This window comes from Rhinopithecus roxellana, chromosome 15 (assembly GCF_007565055.1).
Source record: "Rhinopithecus roxellana isolate Shanxi Qingling chromosome 15, ASM756505v1, whole genome shotgun sequence".
NCBI lineage: Eukaryota > Metazoa > Chordata > Mammalia > Primates > Cercopithecidae > Rhinopithecus > Rhinopithecus roxellana.
This window is the reverse complement of record NC_044563.1, coordinates 123,966,320-123,990,644: the sequence shown is the minus strand read 5'-3', so window position 1 is coordinate 123,990,644 and position 24,325 is coordinate 123,966,320. Positions and strand designations below refer to the sequence as shown.

General features: G+C 39.8%; 1 protein-coding gene and 1 pseudogene across 3 annotated transcripts in view; one reads left to right on the top strand and one right to left on the bottom strand.

Moving 5' to 3' along the window:
- ELMOD1 (ELMO domain containing 1) overlaps positions 1–24,105 on the bottom strand; it is a 77,460-nt gene extending 53,355 nt beyond the window's left edge. For 2 of the 3 annotated variants that reach the window (XM_010360858.2, XM_010360857.2), the window contains exon 1: positions 23,788–24,105. The gene's annotated coding sequence lies outside the window, so the exon portion shown is untranslated. The remainder of the gene's footprint in view (positions 1–23,787) is intronic. The other variant, XM_010360856.2, reaches the window with a different exon arrangement.
- LOC115893645 lies at positions 7,803–13,922 on the top strand (annotated as a pseudogene).
- Positions 24,106–24,325: the final 220 nt, after the last annotated feature.

Genomic DNA, 24,325 nt, shown 5'->3' with positions numbered 1-24,325 from the left:
GGTCAGGAAGACAGGTTGGAAACAAAGATTTGGGCTTTCTCAGCATGTAGATGGTAATTAAAACCATAGTTCAGAAGGAATTACTAAATAAGTAGCATATACGACACTTGTTCATAACAAAAGCTCTTTGTCATTAGAATACTGATTGAAAAAGAATTCTCATGCAACTAAGGTAGTAAAGAATGGATTGCATTTTAAAAATAGTTTTTCTAAATTTTTAAGAAGTCTGTACCCTTAAGTGGTTTGATTTCAGTTAGCTATAAAATTGGTTTACCTAAAAAAAAATTTATTTCTTAATGATGTGAGATAAGTGAAATAATACTTCAACTCCCCACTCTTTGCATAATAGTTCTTAAATTTATCCCTTGTAAAAACTTCTTGAATGCTTATGTGTCCAACATTGTGCTGAGTAATGCAGCACAGTTTAATACAGTAAAAGAGCCTTACAATTAAGAGGAAATTTGGCAAATATGGCAGGGAGTGTGCATGGTGGTTAAGAGCACAAGTTTTGGAGACAAAGTTCTGGTCTGGGATCTACCACTAGCCAAGCGGCAGCCTTAGACAAGTTGCTTGACCTCTCTAGGATTAAATGGGGTAAGTAATTAAATGAGCTTGTAGGATTGTTCTAAGGATTAAATGAACCAAAGCATGTAAGGCACTCAGCATAGTTACAGGTATTTAATATATATTCAGTGAGTAGCATTTATTATTAGTATTATTATTTTGTCATTCTTATTGTGTTCTCCTCTAAAGTAAAAGATCATTTTGTCAAGTGAAGAATCACTTAGGAGAACAGTTAAAATAAATTATCGCAAGTTGATGTGACCTGAACTGGGATGATGACTGTTGGGAGAGACAGAATTGAACAGAAGTAAAAAATATTTAGATGGTAGAATCAATTGGACCTACTGATTGAATGAGAAAAGTGAAGGGAAGGAAAATAACCATTAGTTCTAATTGTCTGTCCCCCAAACAGGAAACAAAGATAACAATTAGATCTCATTATCTGTCCCCCAAAGAGGAAACACTAAAAATGGCTTTGGGTGGCAGAAGAAGCCTGTGCAAATGCTATTTAACTCATTATTCACAGGATATTCATTAAATAATTATGCTAAATGTTTTATATAGAAAACAAAAACTTCCTGTTCATTTTTTTTTTATTTTTTATTTTTTATTTATTTATTTATTTTTTTTTGAGACGGAGTCTCGCTCTGTCACCCGGACTGGAGTGCAGTGGCCGGATCTCAGCTCACTGCAAGCTCCGCCTCCAGGGTTTACGCCATCCTCCTGCCTCAGCCTCCCGAGTAGCTGGGACTATAGGCGCCAGCCACCTCGCCCGGCTAGCTTTTTGTATTTTTTTAGTAGAGACGGGGTTTCACCGGGTTAGCCAGGATGGTCTCGAACTCCTGATCTCGTGATCCCCCGGTCTCGGCCTCCCAAAGTGCTGGGATTACAGGCTTGAGCCACCGCGCCCGGCCTGTTCATTTTTAAAGTCAAATAGCTTTGTTTTAAAGGAGACCCACTTGTTAATGGTCTATTTACTGTTAATTGGACAATCTGTGTTTAGCAGATCATGGCTGTGTGTGTGATATTCTGAGCCCACAATTGATAAGAAACGCCCTTCGAATTATTTTTCCATCAGTGGTACTGAGTTCATCTATTACTTTCTACTAAGCCTCCACTATAGCCAAACCAGCATTTCTCAAGTGGTTCAGTAGGACCTAAGTATGGGGAGAATTTTTTCAAAATAATTTCAACTTTTATTTTAAATTCAGGGAGTTTATTTGCAAGTTTGTTATATGTGTATGTTGCGTGATGCTGAGGTTTAGGTACCATCAATCCTGTCACCCAGGTAGTGAGCATAGTAGCCAATAGTTTTTCAACCTTTGCCCCCCTCCTCCCTCCCAACTCTAGTAGTCCCCAGTGTCTATTGTTGCCATCTTTATGTCCGTAAGTACCCAGTGTTTAGCTCCCAACTATAAGCCAGAACATCTGGTATTTTGTTTTCTGTTTGTGTGTTAATTTGCTTAGGATAATGGCATCCAGCTACATCCATGTTGTTTCAAAGGACATGATTTCATTCCATTTTATGGCTATGTAGTATTCTACAGTATATACATAACACATATTCTTTATCCAGTTCCCTGTTAATGGGCACCTTGGTTGATCCCATGTCTTTGTTATTGTGAACAGTGCTGTGATGAACACATGCATGTGTGTTTTTAGTCAAATGATTTATTTTCTTTTGGATATATACCCAACAGTGGGATTGCTGGGTCAAATGGTAGATCGTTTTAAGGTCTTTGAGATATTGCCAAACTGCTTTCCACAGTGGCTGAACTAATGTACTTTCCCACCAGCAGTGTATAACATTCCCTTTTCTCCTAGCCTTGCCAGCATCTGCTGTTTTTGGACTTCTTAATAATAGCCATTCTTGTTAATGTGAGATGGTATCTCACTGTGGTTTTGATTTGCATTTTCTTCATGTCTGTTGGCTGCTTGTATGTCTTCTGTTGAGAAGTATCTGTTCATGTCTTTTGCCCACTTTTCTTTCTTTTTTTTTTTTTTTTTGAGATGGAATCTTGCTCCGTTGCCGAGGCTGGAGTGCAGTGGCTTGATCTCCGCTCACTGCAAGCTCTGCCTCCTGGGTTCACGTCATTCTCCTGCCTAAGCCTCCCGAGTAGCTGGGACTACAGGTGCCCGCCACCACGCCCGGCTATTTTTTTAAAAATATTTTTAGTAGAGATGGGGTTTCACTGTTTAGCCAGGATGGTCTCGATCTCCTGACCTTGTGATCTGTCCACCTTGGCCTCCCAAAGTGCTGGGATTACAGGCGTGAGCCACTGCTCCTGGCCTTGCCCACTTTTTAACGAGGTGATTTGGTTTTTGGATGTTGAATTGTTTAAGTGCCTTATAGACTCTGGGTTTAGACCCTTGTCAGATGCATAGTTCGTGACTATTTTCTCCCATTCTGTCTGTTGTCTGTTTCCTTTGTCAATAATTTCTTTTGCCATGCAGAAGTTCTTTACTTTAATTAAGTCTGGTTTTAGACCCTTGTCAGATGCAGTTTGTGAATATTTTCTCCCATTCTGTCAGTTGTCTGTTTACTCTGTTGATAGTTTCTTTTGCTGTGTAGAAGCTCTTTAGTTTAATTAAGTCACACATATCGATTTTTGTTTTTTGTTGCAATTGCTTTTGAAGAGTTAGTCATAAATTATTTCCCAAGGCTGATATCCAGAATGGTGTTCCCTAGGTTTTCTTTTTTGTTTTTTTGTTTTGGATTCTTATAGTTTGAGGTTTAACATTTAAATCTTTAATCCATCTTGAGTTAATTTTTGTAGATAGTGACAGGTTGGGTTCCAATTCCATTCTTCTGCATATGGCTAGCATGCTATCCCAGCATCATTTATGGAATAGGGAGCCCTTTCAGGATAGGGAGAATTTAAGTTCACTCTTCATCTGCATAGAGTTCTAACAATGAGGCGGTCATGATACACTTCTCCTGTGTTTTTATACATCAGCCTATTGACTTTAATACAGTTACATGTAAGCTTGGTAAGCTTGGTTTATATCTGTTTAATTGGTTATATCTGTTTAATTGAAAAATACAGATATTTATTTATTTATTTAGACAGGGTCTCACCCTGTCACCCAGGCTGGAGTGCAGTGGCCCGATCTTGGCTCACGGCAACTTCCACCTCCTGGGTTCAAGCAATTCTTGTGTCTCAGCCTCCTGAGTAGCTTGGATTACAGGCATACACCACCACATACAGCTAATTTTTGTATTTTTAGTACAGACGGGGTTTTGACATGTTGGCCATGCTGGTCTCAAACTCCTGGCCTCAAGTGATCTGCCCACCTTGGCCTCCCAAAGTACTGTGATCACTTTACCACCAGGCCTGGCCCAGATATTGACATTTTGTTTGTTTAATTCAGCTTTACTCAGTTATTAGTTACATATAGAAAAATTCACCCTTTTTGTTCATACAGAAACTTTAATGCCACCTGTTTCACAAAAATCAAGATGAACATAAAAATCACTCTCTGTGCTATACCTTCCCAAAGACTTCCTCTCTAGAGGTGTTTTTCACCTAAGGGGGACATTAGAATTACCTGCTCTGTGTTACTAATGAATCGCTAATATTGTTCCAAAATGATCTGTTTCATGTCTCTTTCCGCTCTGGACTGTATGCTTTTCTAGGACACCCGTGGATGGGTATATTGCCTGACACACTGCTTGTTTAATATATACTTGTCAAAATGAACTTTGTACTCTTTTAGAAAAGTAGTTTTTTTTTAACCAGCATTATTCAATCACAGTACTAATAAAACAAACTGAAAATCTCCCAACTGGAAGAAAACAAATCTGTAGATTTATTTTTAACTAAAATAAAGAATATGATTATAATCCTGGGTTCACTAACGTGTTCCCCTGATCTGTAGTAATTTCTCTCAGTGTGTACAGGGACATTGCCCTGAACTCATCCAAAGGGAAGGATCAAATGATTGTGCTTTTCATATCAAACGCCCCTAGAGATCAGTTGACACTTCAGTGCTATGCTATGAGGTTATCTGCCTCTTGTCTTTTTTTTTTTTTTCCAGCTGGGAGAAAAGGGGCAGTAATGAGTGTGGTCTGCTACTTCTGAAAACTCATCCTCTCACCTGGCATCAAGAAACCTGCCTTGCTTCCTTTGAGCAAGAAGCCCCCTGAGGCTCTTTGTAAAGTGCTACGGGGTAACCCTAACTCTTAGAAGTCGATCTCTCTATTAAGCACCCCAGGGAATGAATTAGAGACTCAACGAGAAGGGATGGAACTCCTTTCTTTAAAATCTTGAAATCCCTACATGAGATAAAGAAAGTTGCTTTCTGTGTAGCCCTTCACATTCTAAGTTTATCCCCTGTAACAACCAAAAGACTTGTGGACTCATACTGTTTATACATAAAATAAAAGGTAATCTACAAAGTAAATACTATTTCATTTTAATCTTCCTAATTTGAGATTACCCGAGTTTAATAAAAAGTTGTAGAGAGCACATTTATAAACAAAATTTAATTTTAAAAATTACGTCTTAGCTTAGTTTTGTAAAATTAAGAATAATAGCTAATATTCACAAAGTGCTTATTACGTGCCAGGCAATATGCTATCAGCTTTACTCATATTAACTCACTTAATCTTAACTGTCATCTTATGAAGTGAATAATAACAATTATCTCCATTTTGCAGCTGAAGAAATTGAAACACAGAGAGGGTAAGGAAACTTCCAAGGTGACACAGCTAGGATGTGGTGCAGATTCAAACCCTTTCAGCTTGGCTCCCGCGGTAGTGCTATTAACCACTTTCCTGTGCTGCCTCTGGAAACCAAAGGTAAACTTCTGGACTGACATGAGAATGAAGAGAATACATAATATATTCATTTCAAACTAAACTGCAAAGCTGGGGATAATCAAAGCCAGGATGTACATACGCATCTGAATAACAGTGTTCCTCTGGGAGCTACCTGCAGGACTCCCAAATAAAAACAGTTACCCTGCCACTGAAAACTAACCTCTTCCTTTCCTGGAGCAAATGTATTACAGATCTAAAGTTTCTAAACCAGAAAATTTTATGGGAAGAAATTATGCAACGGAGCGAAAATACATGAGTTTTATATTATTCTTTATTGAGGCTGCATTTCCAAGGCAATAAAAACTGTTGGCAGTATAATTCTGAAATAACTAAAAGTAAAAATATCCCCCACCCAAAATGTAAATCAAGGCTTTCTAAACCTTGGGTTTAGAAAATTCGACGAAATTCAAGCTTCCGGTCCACACTGTAATTTATGTGGTGATTTCGGTCTCCAGTCTTCAGCTTTTTTCTTCATTTCAGTCTACTCTGCATGCTTTAGTCTTCATAATATATCACACCTTTCCCTTTATAGGTGAAAATATGTTTTTTTTTACGATACCTAAAATATATCTAGTGGCTGGTAAAATATTTCCAATCACCTAGGAGATATAAACTAACTTGAATGAGTTCTTGAATTCATTGGAAAGCAGAAGTTCTATGGTCCTTTAGGTTTCTCTAATTGCTTCTTCTTGTTTTCTTTTCATGCTATAACACCAGTAGGAGAAAAAAATCAATCACAAGGGTCACCCTCAAAACGCAATTACTGTAATTAGTAATAACTAGAAGATGAAAACATGTTCCATGTTCCACTCTCCTAGATTTAGATAAAAAAGAGAAAGTTTAGGCAAAGTTTTTTTTTTGTTTGTTTTGTTTTGGTTGTTTTTTTTTCAGCAGTAACGAAAAACAAAAACAAAAAACATTCCATTTAACAATAAGGTTGTGGGGAGGCTGGGAGTTCACACACAATTTGACTTTGCCAATGATACATTCAAGATCAGCAATATCTAAATTATTTGCCACTGATTAATTTCCAAAGCTTCGGCTATTCTCATTTCAGGTGAAAGAAGAAAGAAAACAATGACATGTAGAACCACAGCCTCATAAATAATAATGTTTGTAGTTTTCTCTCCTAAAAATAAGATTGATCCAAAGCTGATCTGGGTATCAGAAGGAAGCCCGTAGCTAGTTTGGTTCAATACCATTTGTCCTGTATCTTTTTTGTTTGTTTGTTTGTTTGTTTTTTTGAGGCAGGGTCTCAGTCTGTCGCCCAGGCTGGAGTGCAGTGGTGCAATCGCGGCTCACTGTAACCTAGACCCCAAGGCTCAAGCGATCCTCCCACCTCAGGCTCCCAAGTAGCTGGGACCACAAGTGCATGCCACCATGCCTGGCTAATTTTTGTATTTTTCGTAGAGACAGGGGTCTCACAATGTTGCCCAGGCTGGTCTTGAACTCCTGAGCTAAAGTGATCGGCCTGCCTCAGCCTCCCAAAGTGCTGGGATTACAGACATGAGTCACTGCACCTGGCCTGCCCTATTTCTTTATTATACTGTGTCACTTTAAAGATTTTCTAAAAGTAATTGAGAAAGTTTCAATGACAATTAAAAACTACTAGTAAATTCTCTTTAATCTATGTGAAAATTTTTAGTTTCTCTCTTGAATGGTCTGACAGTATGTACATGTGGCCCATCTAGAGTCTGATGAAATCAAAATAGTGACATCCCTCAATCAGCCCATCAAGTGGAGATTTTGGAATCAAATAGAAATAGATACAGGCTTCTCTTTTTCCACTCCTTCTTCAGTGATGGCTATGTCTGGGTGAGGTAAAAGGACGCTATTCTGTATTTATATGATTTTTAATGGACAAACCATAATTGTATCACACTATGATTAGTATGTATATATATAGAAAGTAGAGAGATTAAATCAAGCTAATTAACATATCTATCATCTCATTACATTCTTTATGGTGAGACACTTGAAATGTACACTGTTAGAAAGGCAACTGAAAAAGTTGAAAAAGGTCAAAACTAACAGATAACTGAGCCAATGTAGGTTTTTTTGTTGTTATTTTTTTGAGACAGAGTCTTGCTTTAACGCCCAGGCTGGCTGTGCAGTGGTGCAATCTCCGCCTCCCAGGATCAAGCAATTTTTCTGCCTCAGCCTCCCGAGTAGCTGGGATTACAGGCGCATGCCACCACACCCGGCTAATTTTTGTATTTTTAGTAGAGATGGGGTTTCACCATGCTGGCCAGGCTGATCTCAAACTCCTGACCTCAAACGATCCACCTACTTTGGCCTCCCAAAATGCTGGGATTACAGGCGTGAACCACCGCGCCCTGCCACCAATGTAGTTTTAAGATGTAATTAATTCCTGTCACGGCTCCCATTACTTCTTTATTATGTTCTGCACGTATGCATGTCTGTGGATGGTTTTCAAGAAATCAGAGAAAGTTCTCCAAAACAAGCCTGCCCTCCTAGCAGAAGCACGTCTCTGAGGGAACATCAGGCAAGAGCACAGATGGTTTGTAGATGAGTAGATGGTAAGCCACCTGCCATGTGAGGGCTGGGCTCTCGCTGAGCCAACCCACAAACACAAGGGGTCAGTCTTCTGAAATCAGACGGGCCAAGTATCAGATTCACTTAGGTCTGAATTAGTAAATTCAGATAATGGCTAAGTTTGCATCTTGCTTCATATGTTGTCAGATCCTAAGAGGCACTATGTCTGTGCAAGGAAGACCTAGACAGGTGAGGGACTCATAGATTTCAAAGGATATAATTCAGTAAGACTCTACTACGTGAAACAAAATGAGAGAGAAGAGAAGGAATGGGCAAGGAAAGGAAGAGAAGAGAAGGAAAGAAAAGAAAAATAAAATTTTCTTAGGTTATTTGTGAGCATTTGAAGCATGAATAAAATGCAATTTTTGACTTTATACAGCTATGCACATGATGAGAGAAAGAAGCAATATGAAAAATTACCATCACATACAAATGAAAAATCTTTCAAATTACCCATTTACATTTCACACAGGCTATGCAGCATCTCATATTAGAGGTACTATACTCATGCATAAAGATCTCCCTGAGGCCACATTCCAGAATTTTCCTTTCCTCCTCCAGTGACTAGCCTGAAAAACACTGCTGATACTCATTAAAATGACAACAAAGAAGGTTTTTTCCCCTTCATGAATAAAACACTCACCTAGAGTTAATTTCTGTGATTTATAGCAAGGGAGGTCCATGCCAGCCGCAGAATTCAGGGTTGCCTGCAAATGTATTTATGATCTGTTTTAAAGTCAGTAACTTTCAGGATTTCGCTGTGGTTGCCTACATCTTATGTACTGTTTTCATGGAGGCAGTAAAGTAGGAGGATGCAGGATTGATGAAATTCATTCTCAAGGCTGGGCACCCTGGCTCATACCCATAATCCTAGCACTTTTGAAGGCCGAGGTGGGTGGATCACTTGAGGTCATGAATTCAAGACCAGCCTGGGCAACATGGTGAATGACCATCTCTACTAAAAGTACAAAAACTTAGCCAGGCATGGTGGCATGCACGTGTAGTCTCAGCTACTAGGGAGGCTGAGGTGGGAGAATCACCTGAGCCCAGGACGTCAAGTCTGCAGTGGGTCGAGATCACGCCACTGTACTCCAGCCTAGGACACTGGAGGGAGATCCTGTCTCAAAAAGAAAAAAAAAAAAGGAAATTTCATCTCTCAGCTAAAAAAGAATAAGGAGATTTCAGAATATATATATTAATCTGTTTTGCCCCCCAAATCATCTGAATTTTGTAAATTCTCAATTTTATATTTTAGTTTTAAAATTAAATTTCTCAATAAAATCATGATAAAAGAATGATAAACTTATGTTTGCATGAAAATTAAATGGATATAACTTTGCCAATATAATCTAATGCTTTTGGCAACATTTTTGCTTTCATACAATCAGAACATAGTGAAAGCATTTATCTAGAAACATTTGACAGGAAAGTTCAAGCAAATTGGGGCATTTCTAGCAGCTTTGAGGCAAGCAGGGTACTCTGCTCTTAAGGCAATGCTAACCCTAATCATGCAGAAGAGGTAATAGCATTCACTAAAGGAATTCGACCATTTAGACTGGGCTTCTGCAATAATTCATAAAGTAAAACAAAAAAGTAGCTTTTAACACACTTTAGAGCTATGATTATGCATGGCTTGACAAATGTTTGCTGCGTGAATATTATTTTATTCTTTCCAATGGTATTTTATCAGTGCCATCAATGGTAGAATTCACCATTATTTTATGTGCCCTTAACAAAAAATAAAATGCTAATTAAACTACAATGCATCTAATTTTAGTGATGTGGGGAAAAAAAGTATCTTAGAATCAATGTAACATAGTAAGACTGAAGCCTACTTACTTCCAAATTCTGGGCTGTGATGCGTCTACATAAGAATTTATCAGTTGGTGACAAAGAGTACTAATGACCTGCAGCAAATCACACTATAGGACTCTCATTTCCTGACTCTGACATTTTTATTCAGGTTAAGCCACATTAAGTAATTCCAGAATATGTTATATGTTGTTGATAGAGCAACTCTTATCCTTCTTAGCCTCACTGGAGAGCCTCCCAACGCTCTTACTCCACAGTCTCTGAGCCCTGGTTCCCTTGCCCTATCACAATCCCTCCAGTGTATGTAGCCATGCATACACTTCTCACACATACACAGTGCTCAAGACAACTTCCTTTTGACACACAGACAGTTCAGATCATAAACATCTCTGGAGTGATTAGCACTCCTTACACCTCAACACAAAGGGTGAGTGAGTAAGTATGTGCTTGGTTGAAGGCAGTGTATGTTCTACTCCAAGCTCCATTTTCCTGTCCTGTCTCATTCAGCTTCTAACACATGTGAAGCTGCTTCTTAAAAGGCCTTTTTTGTGGCTTCTGTGATCTCATGTTCTCCTGGTTCTCCAGCTATCTCACAATCATCATTGCTGATGTATTTAACACTGTTTTTTTTTTTTTTTTTTTAATCTTTAATTCCTTTTTTTTTTTCTTTAGACAAGGTCTCGCTTTGTCGCCCAGGCTGGAGTGTAGTGGTGCAATCTTGGTTCACTGCAACCTCTGCCTCCCAGGTTCAAGTGATTCTCCTGCCTCAGCCTCCCGAGTCACTGGGATCACAAGGTGTGTGCTACCATGCCCAGCTAATTTTTGTATTTTTAGTAGAGACAGGATTTTGCCATGTTGGCCAGGCTGGTCTCGAACTCCTGAGTGAGAACCTCAGCCATATTCAAGAGTTAGAGGTGCCCAGTTCCTCTAAAAGTGGACGTGTAAGAAGAAGCCCAAAATAGAGGCTTGGTTGAAAGGTTTTTTGTTGTTGTTTGTTTTGTTTTTTAAATATAGGGTCTCACTCTATCGCCCAGGCTGGAGTGCAGTGGCATGATCTTGGCTCACTGCAACCTCTACTGCCTGGGTTTAAGCAATCCTCCCGCTTCAGCCTCCCAGGTAACTGGGACTGCAGGTATGCGCCACCACGCCCAGCTATTTTTTGTATTTTTAGTAGAGATTTGGTTTTGCCATGTTGGCCAGGCTGGTCTCGAACTCCTAAGCCCAAGCGATGTGCCCACCTTGGCCTCCCAAAGTGTTGGGATCACAGACATGAGCCATTATGCCCAGCCTGGTTGAAAGTTTTCATAGGAGCAGTTAGGACCTACGGCTCCTTCTCCAGCTTTTGAAATTAGGCATAACCCTTCTCCATTCTATCAGCAGAGATGAAATTTACTTGTAAAGAGGTTGAGCTAGAGAGGCTCTGAACTTGGTGATGCAGGAAAATGAGATTGAGTTGACATATGAAACACAAGGAGTTTGCATGAAAATCTACTTGGTAAAGGTGAGATCCCTGCCATCCTTCTTCTCCCACTCAACTCCTAGAACAGAGGCAGCCAGCATAATACTTCTCGGGTAGGATATTAGAGGAGTTATCTCTCAGGAAATTAACCAGAGACACATAAAGCTCTCCCCTAAAGAAGCATTAGCCCCCAACTGGGCTACTGTGAAACAGATGGTCAACAAGGCCCACCTGTGCACAGAGAGCATTTTAGCGCCTCAATCTTAAATATGAACAGATAGCCAAAGATTATCAATTAAGGGACATTTCTGACATGAATTACAGAGCCCCAAAGCAAAGAAAGAGGAAAAAAAGGGAATCTGAAAGCAAAAGAAACAATGCAATTGTTTATTAAAATTAAAACATCATAATTTTCATAGATAAAAGAAAAATATTATACTCATTAAATAGGAACAGGAATCAATAAAAGGGAACTTTAAGAGAATTAGAAAATGTTCTTGGAAATTTTATAAAAGAGAAATGAAAGACAAAGTTGAAAATATCTATCAAATTTGAGGGAATCTGCCAGAAGAATTTAACAAAAAGATGAAAAATGGTGAGAAAAAGGTTCAACATCCAAGTAATAGATATTCTAGAGAGAAAGAAAAGCGAGAATGTTGGTGAAGAAATCATCAAAGAAATAATACAGGAAACTCTCCAAGAGCTGAAGACCCACAGGGTACCCAGCTCCTTGAATAACAAAAGATCCTCACTGAAGCACATTATGATGAAATTTTACAACACAGAAGTTTCCAGAGGGGGAACAAAAACAAACAGTTCACATAGAAAGCACCAAGTCTTCAGGAGCATTCAATTTGTCAATAGGAACACAGAAGCAAAAAGAAAAATTCCAAGAAAAAATTCTTTCTAATCTAGATTTCTACACTGAGCCAAAATATTCAGCATGAGGAGAAAATGAAGACAATTTCAGATATACAAGACCTTCTATGTATCTTTCAAGTATGTCTTTTCTGGAAGTTTCTGAAGAAAGCATTCCACCAAAATGAAGATGCAGAATGAGAAAGACATTGGACCCAGGAATCAGAAAATCCCATATTGGAGAAAAGTGAAAGGATTTCTTAGAATGATGGTGAATGTAAGGCCCTTAACAACAATCTAACCAGTTCAGAGTGCATTAGAGCTTAAGGAAAGAGGTCTTTATAAAAAAACTGGAACTGACAGATTATTTGACATGTATGAATGTATGCAGAAAATATTCACAGCTCTGTTGGTTTGGGGATAAATTTGGGATATGCATTAACAGATAACAAGAACATTAATAGAAAATAAGATTAATAGGCTGGGCTTGATAGCTCACACCTGTAATCCCAGCAGTTTGGGAGGCTGAGGCAGGTGGATCGTTTGAGCCCAGGAGTTCAAGACTAGATTGGGCAACGTGGCGAAACCCCGTCTCTACTAAAAATACAAAAATTAGCTGGGCATGGTGGCATGCACCTGTAATCCCAGCTACTCAGGGGGCGGAGGCAGGAGAATTGTTTGAACTTAGGTGACAGAAGTTGCAGTAAGCCAAGATCACGCCACTGCACTCCAGCGTGGGCAACAAAACAAGACTCTGTCTCAAAAAAAAAAAAAAAAAAAGTTTAATAGACACCAATAAAAAATAAGAAAAACAAAATTAGAATTAGTAATTCTTGAGAAAACAGAAAGTTGTGCAAAAAAAAAACAAGCTATAAATAAAATTTACATTGTCAAAATAAACACTGAATATTTAATCAAAAATAGTGACATTGGGAGAATTGAGAAAGGAGAAACATATGTGTATAAGAGAGCGGGATTAGATATGAAAGTTAAATTTTCACTTCTGTAGTGGAAAATCAATAGATCTGATACTTTTAATACACTGAGAAACAGCAGTATAAACAGTCAAAATAATTAAAATGGCATTCCTGAGAAACACAAATCTGGAGTAGAGATGGATTAGGGAATGAGTTTTTCCATTAAAAGTCTTGTAGCAATACAATGTTTTAAATGATGTGTAAGTGCTCCTTTGATATACACAAAAACTTACATTTTAGGAAGATTCCATAGGGCTGTGATTTCAGCCCAGATGGAGGCACCAGTCACCTCTTGAGATCCAGTGCCATTGAACCTTGACTTAAACCACACTTAAAAAAAAAGAAGAAGAAACTAAGGCTTGAGGAATCAGAGCATTGCCTGCAACAAGTGGAGGAATTCCCAAAACCTAAACCACTTCTAGCACAGGCCACACATTACAGATGTGTGTATTGGTTTTGACATTAGATGAAGATGTGTGGGAAATATTTAATAGGAATGTGGAAGAGCCTGAGTAAACAAATGTTGACATGGTTCAACGTGATGTATGCTCATTAGCTAACTGATTGTCCAAATCATTTGATGTGGTATTATGAATCCTTCGTTTAGGACCAAAAATAATCAAGGGACAGATATGGCTTTTCTGAACACTGCATTGGAAATGGCAAGAATATTTTTATACACAAATCCTCAGCTAGAGCATATATTCAAAAGAAAGCTGCAGGATGAAAAATCAGAAGAGATATTGTTGCAGAACTGTGATGTGATGTGTTAGCATCATACAAATTTCATAAAAAGAATTCAGTGGACATTGAAGTGGACCTAATTTGTTGTTTAATGTTTTTTAAAAAACCTTCAAAGACAAAAGTAGCTTAAAACTTAAATTAAGTAAAAAAAAAAAAAAATGTATTTACTAAAAAAAAAAAAAGATGCCACAAATTATAGATTTTTTTTCCAGGGGTATATTTTTGAAAAGTCATTTTCTTTTAGAGATACTTACTGAAGTATTTATAAATGAAATCATATGGTATCTGGGATTTGCTTCAAAATAATATGGATGGATATAGAGTAGGGTTAGAGATCAAATAGCATTGGTCATGATTTGATGATTTTTAATTACTGGGATTCATACTATCCTATGTACTTCTGGATGTATATGAAATTTTTTAAAAAAGGTGCCATCCGGCCGGGCGCGGTGGCTCAAGTCTGTAATCCCAGCACTTTGGGAGGCCGAGACGGGCGGATCACGAGGTCAGGAGATCGAGACCATCCTGGCTAATATGGTGAAACCCCGTCTCTACTAAAAAATACAAAAAACCAGCCGGGCGACGAGACGGGCGCCTGTAGTCCCAGCTACTCGGGAGGCTGAGACAGGAGAATGGCGTCAACCCGGGAGGCGGAGCTTGCAGTGAGCTGAGAGCCGGCCACTGCACTCCAGCCTGGGGGGCAGAGCAAGACTCCGTCTCAAAAAAAAAAAAAAAAAAAAAAGGTGCCATCCACATAATTGAGAATCATCACAGGTATGCTAGGTATTTTTTTTACAGCCAAGCAAGGCTATAATAATTAGCACCTGAATTGGTTTATAACAGAAGTTAGAGGTAAATCCATTACTCTTTAACAGTTTTGGAACACTATGAAACAACAATGAAAAGGACTTTGGTATCTAACCCATATCATTTCCATAACTGACTTAGTTCTCTTAGGGTCTCTTTGAATCCTCTAGTCTGGAGAGTCCCCAGTATGCTGTTAGGATATAGCCTTTTTTTTTTTCGGAGACAGGTCTCGTTCTGTCACCCAGGCTGGAGTGCAGGAGCACAATCTCGGTTCATTGCAACCTCTGCCTCCTGGGTTCAAGTGATTCTCCCACCTCAGCCTCTTGAGTAGCTTGGATTACAAGCACATGCCACCATACCAGGCTAATTTTTGTATTTTTAGTAGAGATTGGGTTTCACCATGTTGGCCAGGCGGGTCTTAAACTCCTGGCCTCAAGTGATCCACCCGCCTCAGCCTTCCAAAGTGCAGGGATTACAGGTATGAGCCACCGCGGCTGGCAGAAGCATTTTAAAAATAATTATTTATTGAGCTTTTTTCTTAAAGGTATAAAATATAATAGTATATGTCAATGACATCTTAGATTCAGTAAAATATGGTAGATGAGTTGAGCAGAAAAAAGTAACAATTAAAACATGGCACACTCTAACAATGCTTCCTAATTTCATAAATGTTAAAATGAAGGAAAAAAATTTTCTCTTGGAATGGATGAAATGCAGTATTTATTTTCCTGAAAAGTATCCTTTCTTATCCCAACACTTCCTCTCTGTACTAAATCAATTTTTAAAATTAGCATAGCCATGGAATTACATCTACCCTCCCTTTAAGTTTGCCAGTAGTATCCCCACCTCCTCCTACTTGTCCTCATAGCACTAGTTTGAAAATACCAGCTTTGTATGTCTTTCCTTCTGGCCAATGCCAAGCAAGATGCCTTATTCCATAAATACTCAGAGAATGAAGAAGCATTTCCTTTTGTGCCTTTCACAGTGCTGTGTGTTCAATAGGTCCCATGTAAACATGGACTCACACCCTGTTTATCACTGCAAGAAACGAATCCAGCTCTGCCAACTGAAGCAGAAATGGAATTTGTTCTGAAGGCAACTCACAGAATCTCCAGGTGGGCTAGAGAACTGGGTATGGAGGCTATGTAGCAAAAAATAACACTTGAAATGCTGACACAGAACTGGCTCAGTAAAGACACCTCTACTGTCACCACCAGGCACAGACTGGCGTGGCCCCACTGACCCTCCAGCACTGGTCAAGGGGCACTGCCGACTGGAAAATCTGCCACTGGGGCAGAGTTTGGATCACAGGCCCAGGCCCAGATGCAAGGAGGTTTGGGGAAAGGAAGCATCTGGCACTTTCAGCTCCTAGACGGGGAGTGGGCTCTGCCTCATCATGCAAAAGAGCCCCTGTGATAGTGAATTCTGTGTGTCTACTTGACTGGTCAAAGACTGCCGAGATTAAACATTATTTCTGAGCGCACCTATGAAGGTGTTTCTGAATGAGATAAGCATGTGAATTGGTGGCCTCAGTAAGTTATTTCCCCTTCCCAGTGTGGGTGGGCACTGTCAATCCATCCAGGGCCTGAATAGAACAAAAAGGCAGAAGAAAGAAGAATTCACCCGCTTTTGCCTCCTGATTGCCTGCTAAGCTGGGACATTAGTCTTTTCTTTCCCTTGGACTGGAATTACACCACCAGCTTTCCTGGGTCTCTAGTTTGCAGACAGCAGATTGCAGGACTTCTCAGCCTCCATAGTCAAGTAGGCCAATTCCTCATAATAAGTCTCTTAATATAAATATATCTCCTTTTCTCTGGAGAGCCTTCACTAATACAACCCTCGACATGGCCAAGAGATTCAGATGGCGTTGTTGAAAAAGAATGACAGTTGTCCACTGTATGCTATAAACAAATACTTTCAAAAGTCAAAACACAATGCAGAGTAATGAAAGTATACATAGAGTACACTCAGAACAAACACATGTTCATCTTCCATCATTGTCTAATTTGATTAGGTGTGCTGTGCAATTTTATTTTAGGACTTGGACACTTTTATGGCTACTCAAAATACATATCATTTTGAACTAGAATTTCTTTCAAATATGATCTTAGATAATTAAAGAATACCTGGAAACAGGCTGTTTAATTTAACCTAGTGCTAGTTACAGAGCAGATGCACCTATTTTTAGATTGATTAATTACCTAGGGAATAACTAACACATGGAAAAGAATAAGATCATATATTCATTATAAGTCAAAGCAATGATGTACAACAGTTATCTATCACATACATGCTGCTAAGTTGAATTAGACATTGACAGATTCGTGGATAAGTGCCTGGGAGCTCAATTTAAACTGCAGGATAAGATTTAGGAGGTGTTTTTAAGGTCATCAGAATCAACGCCCTACCCAATAAAAGCATTTCTCTCTCTGATAGGTGGCCCAAAATGCATCACTTTCAGTACAGTATGTTATACTTTCTGTTTCTGACCTTCTTAGATCTGGGCTCTATTTATCTGTGAATCCAACCAAAGTATAGCATTAATTTCTTCTGTACTGTTTGCTAATGCTCAAGTGAACTAAAACTGTTTTTTGAAAACCAAACTGTTGGTAAACTAGGACTTCTATACTATGTCCGTAGCAAGTGATTTTAGAACCTACATGAACTTCACATCCATCCTTTTAAAATATAATCTTAGTTCCACTGCTTGTTCTGGGCTAAGAGATTTCAAATTTAATCCTGATTGTCATTCAAATTCTCTATTGCTTTGAGCTTTGCATTATGATCTATGTACATCTGAGTCCTTGAGAACATTGTAGAAATGTCACGGTCAGATAAAGACCTGTAAGGTAGACCAACAGAAACCAGCTTCTATGTTGGCTTACAGACCTATGAACATTCTTTGGATGTAGCTGATCAACCCAGCCATGACACTACATTTCAGACCTGATTTCTGCCTGTCACCCATAAAGACTACTCAATATTCTAGTTGATAAATGTGTGCTAGAGGGATTGTGTATATATAAAAATTTGATAACTCTGCCTCTATTTTAAATACTCCAGGTTATCTACAGTTTAAAGGAATAGTAGAGGAAATTTTTGGTATGGCACAAAACTCTTTAGCAAAGCAAAAACTATAACTCAACCCATCTGTTTCATAAGTCTTGATTTTAATATATTGGATTCACATAGTGGGCTACATATACATTATCCATGAGACAGAATATGAAAGTCAAAATTCTATGTAAAGTATTTCAATAAAGGCTTTCAAAATTATGACTAATGATGTACATAATAGGCATCTTAATTTAAATAGCCTTGATAAATGTTTACCATTTTAAGAGAATGTACAATTGAACTTCTCAACTAAAAGCAATTATTTAAGTTTTTGCTCATTTAGGTGGACCATAAAGCAAAGGAAATCTGAAATTAATATGTCAGTGTTTATGGAATATGGAACCTTCAGAAAATCTGGCTTCCAAGTTCTGAAGAGTGGAATATTCCTATTCTTTTAAAGGAAGAAGTAAGAAATGTACAGTAAATTCATTCCAAAGATTGATTCACATTTTAAATATTTATAATGCCAAGTGGTAAAGTAAAAAAGATTTAGGGAACAGAGTTTCTGATGTCACTGATGATATCTGTTAAGCCAAAAAACAGCTGTGAGATAAATAAATTATTAGTTTCATTATGAATGAAATCCTTCAAAACATATGGTAGCCTTTCACCAACTACCTGCACAAAAAAATAGAGAGTTATAACAGCTGAAATGAGCTCTTATAACCAGCATGCTAATTACCCAAGTCCTAATCCCAATAATTAAAATGGAAACATTTAAAAGTTATATAAAGACTTTTGAATCTGCAGTTATTGACTTTCATGAGACTGATTTTTTAAAGAGGCTTAATGAGCTCTCCTTAGGCATTTGCCACAATTATTTTGCTTTGCAACAAAAAAGCAAAAAAAATCAAATTGTGAATTATTTTGATGGCATCTGAAATATCACATAGAGTATCCAGACATTGTACAAATCATCTTCTTTCATTGAGAATAAAGTTATTCATCCCTTGGAACCATAGCAACACTCAGAGTTTATTTTCTAGATACTGAGATTAGGGTTGGCACAATATTATTTTTTTAATGTGCATATCTTCCATTTTACAGCATATAAACTGATATAAAATATGACTTGCTCGTGGTCAACATAAGTGAGTTGGAAGGTTAAAAGCTCCCAGGATGAAAGAACATACTGTCTTCATAATCTTTAAATTCAGAGTATCCACTGAGGACTTAGAATATAAAATGTAAATTGGGCACACAATTTCAGTTAAGGCTCTCTCTGGGTGATATTCCACATAAACTGTCATTGAGGATTACTGCAGTAAGCCTTTCTTTAATAAGCCATGTTCATGCGAAGTCTTGCTGAAAACAAAACCTATGGTCTAATTGCCTTGAAATTTTAGCAGCATCAACACGTTCTTGATCATATATTTTTTTCTCATATACTATCAGAATTACAAGGCAGAATGTGTTTGGCAAACATTGCAAAGAGGAACAGTAGAAAAACCTGAAGTAGGACTGTTTTCTGCTCTGTTGAAAAGATAATCATTTGATAAGAAAGACCCTAATGAGCTACTTAGTTATAAGTTTTAGTGTAGGGTAATTTTTATAATTTTAAGATCTTTTTATAAAAGTTGAAGTGGAAATTTAACCACACATATGGACACTCAAACACATGAGGCTCTTCTGAAGGATGGTTCCAAAAAAAAAAAAAAAAAAAAAAAAAAAAAACAGATTTGTTGACAGAAGGGCAATCTAGAATGGCATTCTATTATCAGTTGCTGGAGTTTGCAAACTGGAATCTTCAAGAAATGAGTAACTATTCTCTACCTGGACTGCAGTGGTTTGATCATCAACTTTCCTGGAAATTTACCATGTTATTCAATAATGAAAGTAGCTTCTGGGTCTTCAAAGACACACATGTATGTGCTGTGCCAGTTTTTTTGGAATTAACTGCATTTGGAACATTCTGACTAGGTCCTCTGTGGTACTACAAGCATATAGTCATTTCACATAGTGCTATTTCTGTAAAATGTACACTCTTTCCATCATCAGAATCTAGTTTTTTAAAGATAGCTGGATCAAATCAGAAATGATCTCAATTTAATTTCTTTTCCTACTTGAAGCAACAGATTTGCTAAAACCAAGACATCTGCTTATCTTATTTCAGAAATTTGTGCCAAGAAGCAACTGACTATTGGATCTAGAACTAGAAATACCATTTGACCCAGCCATCCCATTACTGGGTGTATACCTAAAGGATTATAAATCATGCTGCTATAAAGACACATGCACACGTATGTTTATTGTGGCACTATTCACAATAGCAAAGACTTGGAACCAACCCAAATGTCCATCAATGACAGACTGGATTAAGAAAATGTGGCACATGTACACCATGGAATACTATGCAGCCATAAAAAAGGATGAGTTCATGTTCTTTGTAGGGACATGGATGCAGCTGGAAACCATCATTCTCAGCAAACTATCACAAGAACAGAAAACCAAACACCACATGTTCTCACTCATAGGTGGGAATTGAACAATGAGAACACTTGGACACAGGAAGGGGAACATCACACACCGGGGCCTGTTGTGAGGTGGGGGGAGGGGAGAGGGATAGCATTAGGAGATATACCTAACGTAAATGACAAGTTAATGGCTGCAGCACACCAACATGGCACATATATACATATGTAACAAACCTATACGTTGTGCACATGTACACTAGAACTTAAAGTATAATAAAAGAGAGTAAAAAAGAAAAGAAAGAAATAAAACATTACAAATTGAAAATAAAAAAAGAAGCAACTGACTATTGATCGGCATCTCAAATATTATATTTAATTACCTACTTTCATATAAATGTAATAAAACATTTAAATGATATGTTCCAGTATTGTGTGATGATGACTTTTTACCTGAGACCAGGATGGTAATAGAATAGTAAACTAGCACTTAGGGTATGAGTCAAGAGCAGATCCATTGCTATTTTAAATGCATTGAGGTCCATTCACCGAAGTACCATTTGCCAATTCCTGCCCTTGTCCCTTTTCAGCTCTCTTTTCCATTCCCATTGGCGACTATTTAAAATCTTTCTTTCAGAATCCCCCTCCCTTCCCTCATTCTCAGCAGGCCACTCTGTCCTCTCACTGAGGCTATCAGATCAAATCCTTCAACTTCCAGCACTACTCTACTATCTATTAACACAAAGATTTTTTTTTCCTCATTTTCTCCCAGGATAAGATCATGCTCTTTTATTCAAGGCCAGTCCTGTCAAAACTGCTAGGCATCTCACTCCCTGACTACAGCTGCCCAGCATAGTTCAGTGCCTCTCCTAGGCTCCTACAGTAGACACGCCCCTCCACCACCATCATAAACACACACTCCTGACACAACAAGTCCTAGAAATTATGATGCAGATCCCTCCCCCTGCCCCATTTCCCCTTGTCATCTTTGCATCCTTGGCACCTTCCACTAAGTCTAGCAAGCAGAGATACCCAACCAATATGTGTTGAAGTGAAACTGTTCACTTTTAAGCATGAGTTATTTTCAAAAGCTTGAACCAGAACTGAGCTTGTCCCAGATTGTCTGCAAAGAGCATATGATTTCTGCTCCACTTTATTTTTTCAACCCATAAATGACCCAAAAAGGAGGAATGAAACATTTCCAGTAACTAGGGCTGCCAGAAAAATACAGGCTGCCCAGTCAAAACTGAATTTGGGATAAACAACTAATAATGTTTTGTAGTATAAGTACGTACCAAATATTACATGGGACATAGGTAAAAACAATAATTCACTGTTTATCTGAAATTCAAATTTAACTGGGCAGCCCACATTTGTATGTGCTAAATCTGGACACCCTAACAGTGATTTGTTAAAAATTCTCAGAGGCCTCGGAGAACACTTCGTTTAAAGCACCTGGAGATTTGTATGCAAGCTCCGCAAACTTCTCAATCATCCAGATTTCATATCTGTTAATGCAACTGGGTTTCTTTCTGAACCTCTCAGTAACATGCTTTAAGAAATGCTGCTTGATTAATTATATGACATTTTCACTTATTTTGCCAGTTTCATAGAATTTTTATTCTAATGCAATTTATCGAAGATTTTACAAAGAATACTGTAATTTTGCTTAAGATCTCTTGGAAAGCTAACATTTATAGAGTTATTATCACACCTCAGTTAAGTCCTGGCTGCAAGTATTAATTTTTGAAATTTTCATATTTTCCATTAAATCAGCAGAACGCAAAAAGAGAAATAAATAAATCTTTGATTTGGAGATTTCTTTTCTTCATTAATCAAGCACAGCAATACATAGTATCCTCACTAACAGGCTTGCAGAAGCAGCCTGGCAGGCGGAGGTGGAGCCTGTGATGTAACTGCAGTAGGTCTTTGTTGGAAAAGCCTTCCTAAATGTAAAACATCTGTAAATTGAAGCACTTCAGCTTCACTATGTATGGGCTGGCAAGATTAAAGCGTTGCTTCTTTTAGCATCCTGCACTGGAAGCTTAAAATTTTGTTCCACAGAGGAATTCCTTATAGGTCCTTATGAAGATTACATATCTATCTCACCAAAGCTGGGAGAAAAGCAGGCTTTTTCTGCAAAAGAGGACCATTTCGAGTACTGATTGCTGTGTGTGCTGGTTTACTGGTAAATGGTGGTGATGCAATGGAAGTTATAACCTGAAGTGTAGGAAAGATGCCCTACAGCCTGTTCCGGTTCTCAACGTTCCCTACATTAATGGGTTCTTCTTTCAGTGTTCTTGACAGTGATGTCTTAGAGAGAAGACATTTATTTCTTCTTCCTATGAAAAAGATTAAGATGAGAGAAACACCTCCCAATGTAGATAGATACAAGAGTGTGCCTTTGGCAAAATACCAACTAAACTGACCTCAGAGAAAACTTCTGGGGGAGGGAATGACTAAGTCTGCTGTAACTACGTGTTGTCATAATATGTTAATGAATTAAGACATTTATCCCAATACACGCATACTACCTGCTTTCCACCATATTGGCACCACCAGTTAAGGACGGTTGTCAGGCTACCGGCACAACACGTATACACTGCAGAGATGCAGAACAATGCCTGGATGCCTGCCCAAAATTGGTCTCTCCAAACGACAGACTCAAATTATAGTACCAATCTACCGCCCACTGGGGGTTAGCAGCATCTTTTTCCTAGTTGGTGAGGGAAAGGGATGAAATAATGTGGAATGCTCAGAACACTGGTTGGGGCTTCCACCTGCCTGTGCACAGCAGAAAGGCTGAGAAACATATTCATTAAACTTGATCTGAAGCAAGTGAGCCCGTGAGGTCGTTCCTGAAATATTCATAAGGTGTGTTACCGGACTCGCCACTTAGAGGTTGAGCAGAAACACTGAGTCAGAGCAGTCCGTACCCACTCTTGGAAAAAAAAAAAAAAAAAAAAAGCACCCACAACAGCTCACCCCACCACCACACTCCACTGCTCTGCTTTCAACAGCCCTGTCAGCAGTCAGCTGTCACTCTCCACTCGGCTGTCCAATTCTACCTGCCCAGGAAAGAGATGCTCTAATACTGAAGTGCGGAGTTTCCCAGTAGTTGGAGGAGGCGCAGCGCAACAGCCCAGCCGACCGCTCCTCCCGTCTCTCTGCCAGGAGGACCCCACAGTCCGGCGGCCCCGCAGCCCGGCTGCCTTTCTCCTTCCTGGAGACCGAAGCCCACAGGGCAAGGGGTCCCCAGGGACCGAGACCAGCCCCTCGCCCCAGCCAGGCCGCCCTTGTCCCGCCTTCCATTTTGGCTCTGCCTGGGATCCCTTCCCCAAGCCCTCGGCGTTAGGTCGCTAGGCGACCTACGTCCGGGCCGAGATGCAAACAGCCTCTCGCGCCGACCTGCAGTCTCTCGGGTGTTAATTGGGAGGACAGGATAGGAGGGGAAATCACTGTCCTGGGTGACCCCGGAGCCCCTGCACCGAGGCAGAGTGCACTTTCATTCACGTTCCCTCTCTGCCCCCGATGCTTAGCATTTCTGCTGCGTCCCAAGCACCGCGCAGCTTGCGTGATGCCTCGCGTCCTCGCCGCACCTCTCTCCTCCCCAAGGGCATTCGCCCCTCGTCCCTAGGCTCCTCTGGGGTCGCCAGTCACCTGGACTCTGGCGGCGGCAGGCTCAGCAGCTCCCGTCGCGCGGCGGCGTGGTCTTCATCTCCGCCTTCCCCAGGCGCTCCGGCTACGCGCTCCGCGGCGGCGATCGACGCGCTTGGTCCCGGGCGCCGAGGCTGGACAGGGGCGGCCGCGGCTGCAGCACTGGCTGCGGGCGCGAAAGGGGCGGGGGCGGGGCAGGAATCTGGGTCGCGTGGAGCGGAGCAAGCCGGGATGCACCCGGGGTGGCTGGCGGCGGGGAGGCGACCGAGAGCAGCTGGGGAGGGCATGCAGAAGCTTCCCTGAGAGCACGAAGCGGCGGCTACTGAGCATGCCCAGTCCGGGAGCCGGGGGCGCGGGCGCAGTGCTGGGGGAGGGAGCGCGGCCCCCAGCGCCGGAGTCTGCGGGGAAAGGATTAAATCTGCGGACCCCCGCTGCTGTGGGAGGTGGCTGGTGTGGCCCAGTTTAATTGCTCCCGGGTGGACTCCCCGGAGGAGCCCACGACGGGAAGATGGTGAACCTGAGATGACCTGTCAATGGGATT